Source organism: Indicator indicator, chromosome 13 (genome assembly GCF_027791375.1).
Source record: "Indicator indicator isolate 239-I01 chromosome 13, UM_Iind_1.1, whole genome shotgun sequence".
Taxonomy (NCBI): Eukaryota; Metazoa; Chordata; class Aves; order Piciformes; family Indicatoridae; genus Indicator; species Indicator indicator.
This window is the reverse complement of record NC_072022.1, coordinates 6,027,508-6,041,285: the sequence shown is the minus strand read 5'-3', so window position 1 is coordinate 6,041,285 and position 13,778 is coordinate 6,027,508.

Here is a 13,778-nt window from a genome sequence, read left to right as displayed (position 1 = left end):
AATCCCTGCTCCCTCCCTCTTTCATAGATTATGATAATGATGTACAGCTCTGGTATGTAAGATGTTGTTTGGAAAGAGAAGAGTAAATAAACTTAATCTAGCACTTGGATTTCAAATCAAAAAGTGTGTCAGAAATAATTAGTAAGAAAATAAGATTTAAAGATCAAAATGCTTAAAATGGGCCTCTAAGTCTATTGATAATAAGCAGTCCTAACTATGTGTCTGGTTATAGCATGATACTGATGGTGTAAGACAGGCTCTGCATGGCACAGATATGTGATCTCTTCAAAACAGGCTGCACTCCTTTCTCTCAGAGAAGGTAATTTTTCTCCCATTGCATGAATATTTTTCAGCTTTTGTATAACTTGGGAGTTGTGATAAAACTTGAGGTCATTTAATGTTTCTGGGTTGTGCAGTTTGCTCATCCTTAGGATGATGGATACGGTTGCTTGCCAGTTCTGTGATACTACAGAATTAAGTCAGGCTTTCTAAGGAAAGAACCCTTACAATTATCTCAGCTTTTCATACTTCGTGCATGTATGCTTACCTGGAATTGCTCTGCTAAAAAAAAATTTCCTCTTGGAGGTGTGAGCTACAACACAGTTGTATTTTCTAAATGTGTACGCTTAATAAGCATTTACAGAAATTATGGAAGCTGCACAATCTTTGCTGCTTTCTGCCATCATAGAATAAGATAAATGTGTAAAGCACAAAAGTGTGAGACGTGACAGAGCAGAATGGTTTCTAGGTGGCCTGGTTGACAGCTCCAAGGAAAAGCAGCAGATGGGAAAAAAAGCATTGCTTTTGTCTCTGAAATAGTCTTACAGAGCTCTAAAGAGGTCTCTAGAACAAGTATATTCTGGGTCAGAAATGACATGTTGTATAGAGGGCATGCAAGTGAAATGAGAAGGCAATACAAATGGGAGAGTTTCTTAGCTGACTATAGGAAAGGATTGTTCAGACAAAGCTGAGAGAAAGGGAACATTGACTTTTCTAGATTTTTTTCTTCTTTTTGAGATGTTCCTTTTTCCTCCAAATGAATTTCATCTCTAAACCACCTGTGATTATTTTCCTTTCAAATGAAATTGAGCATTAAGGGGAAGTGGGAGAGCAAAACAAGAACTAAAAGCTGCAAGGTAGGAATCCTTCTGCCTGTGGTCTGAAGAAGAACAAGGTTCTAGAGAGCAGTGGATAGTAGGGAAAATGGCTTACTCTCTCCATGACAAAAATGTAAGTAAAAGGATAAAAGAACACAAACAAGCAGTACAGATTTTCAAATCCTTACTTTTAACAGTCCAGTCTTGAACACAGCACCAGTTTAGAGTACATACATATTCCTTTGATGCTTGTTTTGTTTCCTCAATCACTTCAGACTGTCTCACAGAAATAATAATTTGTGTGTGGAAAGAAGAGAGTTGAGCTGACTATAGAAGATGCATATTCCCCATCCCCAGTAAAATAAACTAGGAACCCATGTAAATGAGGCATACAGTTTATAATGAATTGGGCTGATCATGATGATGTATCTCCCAAAGTTCATTAACTTAATGTATTATACAGTGCCAAGAATGATACCTATGATTACTCCAATTAAAATTATAGTTTTGTGTTTTTCTGTGATGCAAGTTAGTGCTGTGAGGACATGAAACACACCTCATAAATGTCACCCAACTGCAGAACTGACAAAGTGAGTCTAGCAGCTTTTCCTGAACAGCATCGAGAACAACAGGCATGGCTGCAACCGGCTTTTGCTATTCCTAGAAGATCTGGCAGCTCACCAAGAATGGTAAGACCAAGGCAATAATTCTGTGATAGCATTGCTCAACAAGTGATTAAAGTGCACTACAGAAAACATAAAAACATATACATTGTCAGAAAGAAAAAGAATGCAGATATGGCTATTAAGTATATGGTATGTGGGTATTACTAAGAGCAGTCTGTAAGCAAGTGAGGAGAGCATACCACCCTGCTCAAAAGCAGCACAGGATTAAAGCTTTGCTCTGTTTTGAGCTCACTGCTGCTTAATAAAGAGTGGATGGTAACTGAAGAGATGAAGAGACTGTATTGTGAGACACCACAGAGCACTGCATGTGTGATGTTCCCTCTGAAGATATAATAATCATTTGATTTCTGACCCTGAGGTGAATTTTGTATACTCATATGCATGAAGGAGGTGAAAGGATATGCACTGAGATATGCCCTCCTTTCCAAACTGTGTTTTAGAAGTGACATAATTGAGGTATAAATAAAATAACAAAGAAGGCCTTTATAGATATATATTATTATTTCAAACTACCAACAATTGTCTTCGCATTTGCTGGTATTTTAGAGTCCTGAATTTTAAATGACACAGCTCTCCTTTACTATCTCCTGTAAAATGAACCCAGTAGAGAATACATCTCAAGGGAAATTTGCAGAAGTCAGGTCTATAATAAAGAGTCCCAGGTACTTAACTGGAGTTCTCTGCTCATCTCCTATTTGGCCTATGACTTCTCTGACAATAAGGAATACAAGCCTTACACTGGCACTTAGCTATAGCTGACTCCATATCCTTTCCCAAAATTAAAATGGGGACCTAGTGAGTGGTGGTTGCTTAAAGTGTCTGCCATTATGTGGGATGCCAAGAGGCCACCCCCTGCTGTTTTCCATTCAGATGAATGGGAAACCTATGGATAAATTACCACCTGCAGTGTGTGATAGTGGACATTGTAAGCAGCTGTCACTGTAGCTCTGTAATTATGCAAGTATTCTTCTAATATTATACAATTAGATGGCCCCATCTCCCTTTCTTTCTTTTGATAATGTTTTTGTAGGTGTCAAGAGCACTGAACTCTCTCCTTGTTCAATCATTTATGTCTCTGTGCAACCAAAAGCCCAAACCAGCACTTTCCTGATGCTCCTGGAGCTGGCACTCTTCCTATACCTGAGGTTGTCTACTGCTGCTTTTTCGGTACTGTATTAGATTTTTTTTTTTTTTTTTTTTGTATTGTGAGGTAGCAAAACCCTTTGGGATTACTGTTAGTAAGCTGTCACACCTTCCTTTTATTTGGCAGTGTTGGCTGTTAGAAAGATGCATCTGGCTTTATTTTCTTCAGCAAAATCTTCTTGCAAGCATTTGGTGATTGAAGTGTGATGTGAGAGACAGACCAAAAAGTATCAGTGAATCCTTTCTGCGTTTGAGAGATTGTTGCACTAACAGAAATATGAGAGAAACAGGATGTTAAGAAGCAAACCCAACTTTTTCATAATTAGAGTACAGGTCTCATCTGAGGGAACCATCTTAGCAGGAAATGGTTCTTTTTTCCTTGAAGTTGTTCAGAAAATAATATTTTACTACAAAAGATTTCTGCCTTTCTTGTTGTATTCTTCTTTTCTTCTCCTCAGGATGCCACTCTGTAATTAGCAGTGAGATTATGAATACAAAAAGCCTGAGTTTTCCTAAAGATTCTTTACAAAAATGGCTGATATTTAGGTTTTTTTTCCCTCCCAGAACCCACTTGTCATTTTACAACTTAGTACTTTTGATTTCCTCCATTTCTTCCATATGTTGTTTCTGCAAGTCTCTTTGAACAAGAAACTATGGTGATCTCTTGATGCCATACAAGGTGTCAGATCTCATCCTCAAGAGGTAGCATTCATTCTGAAGTGGTCTACATATTTTGTGTTAAAGTAACCTACAAAACCTGCCCACTTGGTTCTATATTTCTCTAAGCTGTGGAAAGTCAGTTACATAAGATGAGGCTCTGCTCTTCAAATTAGCCTTCTCCTGTTAGATTAAAGTTTAAAATAAGTTTAGCTTCAACAAGATGGTTGATCATAAGTACCTGCTTTTGTACCTAAATTTAGCTAAGCCACACTGAATTTCACGTTTGAAATGCTTCCTTCTTGCTGCCTTAAAGATAATTCCTCTAAATAGAAATTGTGAGCCAAGTTTGAAATTGCCTTTATTACTGCTGTTTACAAGATCCTCAATCCTTCTTTTTGCAGAAAGCATGCAAAGATTATTAAACTGCACTTTGGAAGCAGCTGTAATGATTAGCATGTTAACCCTCCCTCTGCAGCCACCCGGCTGCGTGAGCTGCGCGGCTAAGCTGGAGTGGACTCAGAGCGGTTATGAACACCACCGTTTTACAGGCTGGTGCTCATGCCAGCAGTTATGCAGCCATACAAGAGGTGAACAAGGATAGTGATGTTTTAAGGCACTTCAGTTATAGAAACAAATGTGTGATTGTGCCCAAAGGCTCTTGGGTGGCACCCAGGGTGCAAATCTGTGGTCAGTTCCCTGGGCTTTTGCTAGCTGCAGTGGGTATTTGCACACAACATTGCAGGGGACAGGAGACTGGCTGAGACCTGGTGACAAAGCCAAAGCTATTTGGCTGAATATTGCAGATTGCAGGTTCTCCTGCATGCCCTCTGAAGGAACAAGTGGACCATAGCTAGACCAGAGCCATCCTGCCCTCTCCCATCACCCCTGCAGTTGCATTGCTTTTCAAGTCAACAGTGAAGGAATAGTCTCATGCTGTGCAGAGCCCAGGACACTAAAGTTACATTACCTTTCTCATCTCTTGTTTCTTCCTTAAACAAGGCTAGTCCCATGCTTTCTTTGTACATTCACTCCACAATGGGTTTGTGACACTTTACAGATTAATCTGCACATTTCAGAGTAAGGAAATGGATCTAATTTAAATGGCAGGTAATAAGTAAGGGTGCCTATCTCATGCTTTGGATGGCCTGAAAAGGACTTCTGAAACAGCAGAATACATAGAACATAGTTTTCTATGCTCATTTCTTGAGTTGGCGTAAATACAGGGCTGAGAGCTCAAGGAATATCACAATAGCAGAGCATTATTCTAAATTAATAAATTAGAAGAACAAACCATGGTAACATAATGCCCCCTATGGTTTGTAAGGGAACATTTACAGCAGAATTAAGAGAAACAATTCCCTACATACTTCAGCTTAGTACAGTTACAATTACATATTATGTTCCTCAGCTACAGAGGAAAAAAATCTAGCTGGATTTTCTTAATAAAGAGGTCAAATGCTGCTAATTTGGATGTCCTTAATCTCCTTTTTTGGAGATTCAAAGCAATTGAAATAAAAAATGGTTTGGGGGAATGTAATTGCATAACTGAGAGCAGCTGAATTAATAAATTTACATGCCAGACATTTGAATGGAGGAATTTGTCACCTAAGGAAAGGCAGACAGCCTGCCCCAGAGGGGAGAGGTGCTGTGTAATTGAAAAACTGGCCACTTGATGGCAACATCTTACCACACATAAGTGAACCCAGAAGAATTTGACAGTGGAAACTATAAACCTGGAAAGATGCGCACTTCCTCAGGACCCAGTTAAAAACACGTCCATGCAACATTGTTTGCCAATAATCTCTGCAAATAACACTTTTATCCACCGTATCCTGTCTAAATCACAATTGGATGTCTGTTTAGGAATTCCCTTGTTAAAGTATTTCATGCAGCAGGTTAACACTTCCTTCAGTTGGCTAACCCTTTCAAGCAGAAGTAGGCACAACATACAAATAGGTTTGCAGAGCAGTAAGCCAGCTCAGGGATAAGTTATACAGAAGGTAATGTGTGAATAACAATAGGATGTTTTGCAGGTAAATCAGAGATCTTTTTCTGTTCAGTCTTTTATTCTGCTTTCTCACATCAAATTTAATGACAAGTCTTCACCCCTTGTGTTCTGTTTCTTTACGACCTCATGGTGGCAATGAGGGCAGAGGCATTATTGCAGCTGAGAAAGGGAGCAAACCCATCTAGGGCTGCTTGGTGCAGTGCAGTTAAGTGATCCAAGACCTAAAATGGATGCAATTGATTAAGCACACCTTTGACCTCTGGATGGGGAACATCTTGATAGTCGATTCTCTTTCTGTTTCCATTCACTTTTAAACCTTCCCAGTGAAATAAAGAAGTGACTCTTATGTGGTGGTTAACTGGCAGCAGACCCACAGGTTCTTATGAGTGCACATATAAAGTAAACCAAAAGTATATTGGTTGTTGCAGGTCGCCAAAGAGTAGATGTCTGCAAGTTGGCTGTGTGGAATGTTCTGGAGGAGATGCCTCCCAAGACCAGGATTTTAGCATTATGTCTTGAGATTATTTTGTGTTAATAATCTTGATTACACATTTCTTCTATTTCAGTAGCTTCTGAAAAAGTCACAGTTTTCATATTTATGACTTTGCAACCTGGGGACTGAGTGGGAGAGGAAAATACAGGGAGAAGGCAGAGGTGGCTCACTGAGAGTAACTATTGCATGTTGTTAGAGTGTAATTAAAATTATTCTGGCCTTCTAATTTTGAGCTGGAATCCTGCTACTAAACTGTAGGCAGATTGATTTAGCCTAAGTACACTTAGAACTCTGAAAAAAACAGATCTTTCATTTCACTGACAGCTTATGATAGTGTCCTAGTTTGAGTTGGAACAGAAATGATTCTGTTGATTTTACTTTTCAACTCAGTCTCTAAGTAACTGTACTTTCTGACATTGAAGGCATATTCTCACAGTGTCTGCTTCTGGCAGTGATAATGCTCAGAGTTTCTAGTTAGCACCAAGGATTGGTGTGCAGGTCAAAGCTGGGTGCCACACTGAGGGTGCGCAGTAAGAGGCCACACCTTTAGGGAGGAGCAGGCAAGCCTAAACTGACAAGGGAAGGATTCCATTCTATATACATCATGTTTGGTATAAAGCTAAGGGGTCACAAGGATCAAACTCTCTTTCTTCTTCTTCAATGGCAGATACCCAAGGAGGACTCTGTCTGTTCTGTCTTTTATCTCAATCCATAGGTTCCTGAATCCAGTTCCAGAATCCAGCTCCTGCATCTGGTTCCGGTCTGCCACTGAGTTCATTCTGGGACTTCTGCCACAGCATCAGTGGTGATGGTGCCATCAAGGGACTTCAGTTTGATAATGGTTTGTATCTATTTGTGTCTATTTTATTTTCATTAAAATAGTTCTACATTTATTTTCCAAACCACATCTTTCTTGTCCTTATTCCCTTTCTCTTCCCTATGGGAATGGTGACGGGTTAATAGAGAGCACCTGTCACTAGTTTAGTGGCTGGCCCGGCCCTAACCCTTGGCAGGTAGTAATCCTCTTGCTACATCTCAGACACAGCTAGTGCACATCTGGAGTGGACAGTGCCTCTTCTTCCTCACTCCTTCTGCAACAGCCATTTATTTGTTGGACTGGAACTGAAAACACAATTCACTGCTAAATTTACCACAGCTAAGGTTAAACAAATGTTATTTGTTATTCCAGCTCCTGGTCCATGGGCATGTATACAGTTAACATTTAAAATCCATGAAAGGACATATTCACAATGTGTGTGAAAAATGAGGCAGTTTTCCTTCCCATAATGGCAGGGATCTCAAACGAGATGTCAATGGGAGCACAAGAGGTTATATAGTTTTCCATAATCTATAAAGCCTCTTCAGAATCATGTCATTAGCTTTCCTGTGGCAATGCACAGCAGAGCTAATAATGCAATTATGGTTCATGTAGTTAAACTATGCTATTGATATTTTTTTTTTCCCAGGAGGCCTTCATTTCTAGCAATTCTAATCATCTTCATTGTACAGCTGTATGGATTCCACGTTTCCTTATGAGGGAAATAAAATTGCAAATAAATACCATCTTTCCTAATGTCTCTGTAAATGCCAGATTTAGTAACCATTAACCAAATGTTGGAGTCTATAAAATGTATAATCCTTTGTAGGGAAAAAAAAAATACATAGAAGAGGCCACATTCACATACCAGTCACCAGAACAAACCATTATGCTGCAGTAAATGACAGCAGAATTTCATCCAATATTGGATTATTCTCATTTCTTGCTGCTATAATTCATAACTGTTTCTGGATTTGGTATGCTAACCTTTCCACTCTCTGTCTACTGTATTTAAACTCTAAGTGTTAGTTTAAGTTAATGTAATTACCATGTGAAAATGATGTGTGTGTTTATCAGAGGAGGAATCTCCTTTCAACTTCCCATTCTTTTGAACAAATCTGGAACCTGGAGTTCTGCATTTTTACCTGATAAGCAGTAAGTATGAGAGCTAGCAAGCACAAAGTAATTAAAAGGCTATTTAGTCTATTATTAAGCATTAATTTATGATTCCCATTAAGGATATATTGTATTTCTAAAGAAATTGAATGGTCCCATCTGTGCCAATCCCTACAACAACAACAAAAAAGCTCAATCCTGAGATGCTGGAACCCTCATTCAAAAACATAAAACAAAAATAAGGATGTTCATTGCATCCATGGTTTCAGTCTTGCCTGATTAAGCTTGTTCCTAGAAGAAAAAATAATTAGAGTAATCAATCTCTGAAAGGATTGCCCTGCTTTTTTGAGAAATAATTTGTTTCTATCAATTGTTTTGCTGCTTCTGAGCAAACTATCAAGCACGTTACAAAGCTTTTAGAAAAGACAATTGATAAGGTGATAGAATGTTAAATAATTTTCCTGAGAAATATCCTTCTCCTTTAACATGCCTAAGACACCACAAAGGGTTGAAAACCAGCACAGAAAATGATTGCTATTAGGTGTCTGAGCTAAGAAGACAGCTATGAGAGGGACCTGCTAATTAAACTCCCTTGATGGACTACATGAAGATGGAAAGGATTTAAAAATAAAAATAAAGCAAACATAGCTAAGGCCTTTAGATATTCTTGGAAAAAAAACCAACATTATTTGTCTTTCTATGCTCTCAATAACTTTGGAGAGAATATCTGTCATTTTCCTGCATACATCAGAGACCAGGTTGTTGCTTAGGGATCTCATGGGACATACAACAGTCCAGGTTAAAGTCAGTGTTACTGAAATGAGGAAACAGCAGAACCAACTTTAACTATCAGAGCATCTTGTTATGGGCATAGAACAGCTCCTGCCATTCCCCACTTTGTTATTGCTTGAAGAGAGAAAGCCTGCAGTGACAGAGCTGGTAGAAGTATGAGTGAAGTCCACATGCATTTTCCATTATAACCTGAGTTTTTAAATTGTTTAACTCTTTCTACTATTAATTATATATATATAAAAATCTGTTATGTAGTAATTGTTGTGATTTTTAGTCTTCAGTAAAGCATTGGAAATAGTTAACCTGGTAGTTTGAACTACATAAGCAAAATGCTGTTGAGATCTATTTAATTAGAAAACTTGTATACACATAACTTCCTGGTGTCCTCCTTTGCTCTCACAGATTCAGATTGCATCAGGTTGGGAAAAGGCCCCAAAGGTCATCTTGTCCAACTTCCCTGCAGTGAACAGGGACGTCTCCAGCCAGATCAGGCTGCCTAGGGCCACATCAAACCTGATCTTGAATGCCTTCAGGGACGAGGCTTCAACCACATCCCTGGACAACCTGTTCCAGTATTTCACCACTCTCATTGTAAGAACTTCCTTATGTTCAACCTAAATCTACCCTGCTCCAGTTTCAAACCATTGCCCTTCATCCTATCACTACAAACCCTTCTGAACAGTCCTTCCCCAGTCTTCCTGTAGGTGCCCTTCAGATATTGAAATGTAGCTATAAGGTCTTCCCAGAGACTTCTCTTCTCCAGGCTGAAAAGCCACGATTCTTTCACCTCTCCTTCATAGGAGAGGTGCTCCAGCCCTCTGATCATCTTGGTGGTCCTCCTCTGGACCTGCTCCAACAGATCCATGTCTCTCTTGTGTTGGGGGCCCTAGAGCTGGACACAGCACTCCAGATGAGGTCTTAACAGAGCAGAGTGGCAGAATCACCGCTTTTGATCTGCTGGCCATGCTTCTTTTGATGCCACTCAGGATGCGATTGACCTCCTGAGCTGCGCTGCAAGTGCACATTGTTGGCTCATGGCCAGCTTCTCATCCACCAGCACTCCCAAGTCCTTTTCTGCAGGTCTGCTCCCACTTTCATCACCCCCCAGCCTGACTTGATAGTGAGGATTGCTCTCACTTGTTTTGCAGATAGTGCTGTCCTTACAAGACAAGTAACTCTCAAATGCAAGCATGGCTACGTTTTCATCTGTTTTTCTCCTTAGCTTTTTTGCTTTGGCAGTTTGCTAATAGTTTCTTCTCTCTTTTTTTACTTCATCTAACAGGGAATATGAGAAGCACTTTGCAGGAATTTAGTATTACAAACTTGTTGCTTTTGGGAGTAAAAAGCAAATGGAAAAATTTGCTGTGATTTTTTTCACCAGTAAGTGAACTGTAATACAAGAAAAGAGTAACATGAAACTGACTTGGGGAAAGAAAGAGTCTGTTTTCCAGATCTGCATTGACCAAAATAATGAATTAGTATGTCCACAAAAACGTCTGAGTTGACCATTGCTTATAGATATGTGAAGGGTGAGTGCTGGGAGGACAGAGACAGGTTCTTGTGAGTGATGTCCAGTCATAGCACAAAGGACAAAGGGTGCAAGCTGGATCAGAGGAGGTTCCAGGTGAACATAAGGAAAAACTTTTTTACCACGAGGGTGACAGAACAGGCTGCCGAGAGAGGTTGTGGAGTCTCCTTCTCTGGAGACATTCTCTGGATGGGTTCCTGTGTGACTTGCTCTAGGTGATCCTCCTCTGGTTGGGGGGTTGGACTTGATGCTCTTTCAACATCCCTTCCAAAGTCTAACATTCTGTGGTTCTGTGACTCTGTGAGCAGCAGTATAGCAGTCACTCAGTGACTATTGTCCAGGTAAACTGAGGCATAAACTATCAGCTGTGCACCATGTGTTCCAGATACATTCCGAGGATTTGGGATGCAATGGGTAACTGCTGTTGTGTAGCTTTGGTGGAAAATCAGCACTAAAGAAGGATTTTGTTTAAAGTCCATGAATTATCCATGCATTATCCATGCTGGCTATCAGTTTTAATAGTAGGAAATAATATGAAAAACAGAACTACCTAGTATCCTGCAAGAATTACTTTTTCCTAGTGGACCAATGCCATCTCCTCCATAGGTAGAAAGTCTGAATTGCAGTAAGTGCAAAACCAAAATGCTTTCAAATTAAAAGAAATTAATAATGCTCTATTGAGTAGAATTTCTGAATTTTGCTACTAAATGTAGAAAACCAATTGGATTCAGATCCTTAATTCCTTTTATTGTATTTTTTAGGGGACAAAAAGCTTTATTAGAGTTAAGCTCCTCTGAAATTTATTATTCTTTCAGTATGCTAATTAATAGATCAGGTTCATGGATTTGGTAATTAAAATAAGATACCTCAGGGAAACTGAAATGAATTTTTATGTCCTAATAGAGTTACTATTGTATCATTAAATTATGTGTGTGTCTTACCTCTTTCTCTTCTTTTTCTTCTCTCAGAAAGTGAAAAATGTTTTATCTACTTTCTATTTAGAATTAGAATATTCAATGTTGACTTTCCAAAGATGTGGAGGAGATCAGCTGATTGTCTTGGAATAGCTGTAGCCCTCATGGGAGTGTCAGGCCTGTTCACCTTGTGCACTCTCAATTAGCACAGAACCATTCACCACTGGGTCACTGGATCTGTGTTATTAAGGATTAACTTGTAGACAGTCACTCTAGTAGCCAGCTGGAGTAATTTAGTAATGTTGGCTTATATCTTCTAGAAGCAGAACTAGCAAAACTCAACTATCAGGCAGACATCATAATAACTACCAAAAATCATAATGACTACCAAAAATTTGGAACAGGCTGCCCAGGGGGGTTGTGGAGTCTCTCTCTCTGGAGATATTCAAGACCCACCTGGATGTGTTCCTGTGTGATCTGGTATAGGTGATCCTGCTCTGGCAGGCGGCTTGGACTGGATGATCTTTTGAGGTCCCTTCCAGCCACTTACATTCTGTGAAATCTACAGCACCTTAGTAAAATGTCTTTCATGGATGGAAGATGTCATCTGACAGCAATACCGTGGTCAGGTAAGTATGTCCATGTTAGTGATTTATATCATATAGAGTTTTAAAAGGGAATCCCCTGGTCATCCCCACTTGCAGTACTTGAGTTTAGTTTTGGAGCAGTCCTGAAGTCTGGAGACTGATTCCTGTTACGTGGGACCATATTGGAAGACGTGCCTGCCTTTTCTTTCTACAGATCTGCTGCTATTAGCCATGTGGGCATAGCTAGAGCTGTCCAGATCCTACCCAGTGCCTTGACAAGAGATCAGAGAGTCATTTTTACAAAAGGAAAAGCATCTAAAATATACTCAGTATTTTCTGGTACTCTGTTTTTTCAGTACACTTTCTTTCAATTTAGATGTTTCATAGTGTAGAGAAAGGGAAAAGGAGTGGTAAATATAAGGGAAGCACTAATTTTTCTTCTGCAGCAAAGCTTAGTTGTTCTAATTTTACCTAACGAATTTTCAAGGCCAGCAAAGTTGTTCTGCATCATCATCAAGAGTGTTAATTGCATTTGTATCCAAAACTTCTGATTCTCAATGTGCTAAAAGACAGAAGTCTTATTAATATACTAGTGTGTGTAATTAGAATTGTCTATCACATTTGAGCACTGTGTTAAATGGGTAAAATATAATTAGAGATAAGCACTAGATAGAGTTGTTAGAGGGTGCTGTGTAGTTGTTGTGTGGTTAGCCTTTGAAAATTTATGACTTCCCAGGAAGAATACTTACTGTTGGCTTTCAGCCTGAAAAGTGCTCATAAGCACTTGGTTACCTGTAAGGAAAGGCAAGATGCAGTTCTCTTAATGTTGAGTTAGTGTTTAATAAGCAAACAAAAGGTTGGGATGGTTTGTGAATTTCAGCTGAACTTGGCAAACTATTTCAAGTCAAAATAAACTCAGGTAACATTCAATTCTGCTGCTCAAAATGGATTAATCACATTTAGCGTTTACTGAAGTAAGCATAAAAGAGGCATAAAAGGTCTTAGTTTCCAACACACAGTTAAAGCTGTGAACTTTTTATGTGTTTCCAGAGTGTTCTGGAAGAGCTATAAAGTTGTTCACTCTGATACTCAAACCTAATGAATATTACAGGATATTTACCTGCAGTAGAATAGCCTCAGGATAGATTAAAAAAAAAAAAAATCCCAAAGAATAAATCGCTCAGACTGCTCACTGATTAGGTCAAATTCACTCAGAGGAGAGAGAGAGTTTCAAAATATCTTCATAACCAAAGAGAAGGTTTGGTACATGGTTTGGTGCAAGATACATTCAGGTCTTGCATGAAGCTCCTCTTGGGCCTTATTTTTGCTTAAATCACATTGGACTGCCGACATAAATCAATCTCTTCATTGTCATGTTTCCTCTGCTTTTATCTTAAAACCTTTTAAATATGATTCAAATTGAAATATTTGGATCTGAATGCTTCAATTCAGTATTTTGGACTAATGATTTCAAGCAGGTATTTTAGAACTTCCAGGAAACCAGAATGTGCACAAGGCAGTGCTGCTCATCAGTAGTGCCCACAGCCCCTTGGGGTGCTGCATTTTCATGACAATAAGATTTTCCTAAGGATTTAAAACAAACAAACAAAGCAACAAAAGCTTGTTACTCCCCCAAACCTGACAAAACCAAAAATCAAACACTGGCTCCCCCAAAAGAAAAAATAATTTAAAAAAATCAACCAACCAGAACACCCCCAAAGCCTCCTCCATCTACCAGGTCAAAACTGGATATGGAAGCTGGTTTATGAATTTCCAGTTGATTGTAGTATTTTCCTGGCATATATTTAAGTTCTGATCCATATCAATACTTTCTGTGGGCAGCTTTATAATTTCTGATACATATTGGGTACCTATTTGCTATTTCTAAATGCAAGTGCTTGGAAGGTTTGTTTTTGGTTTTTTTTTTTTTCTTGATC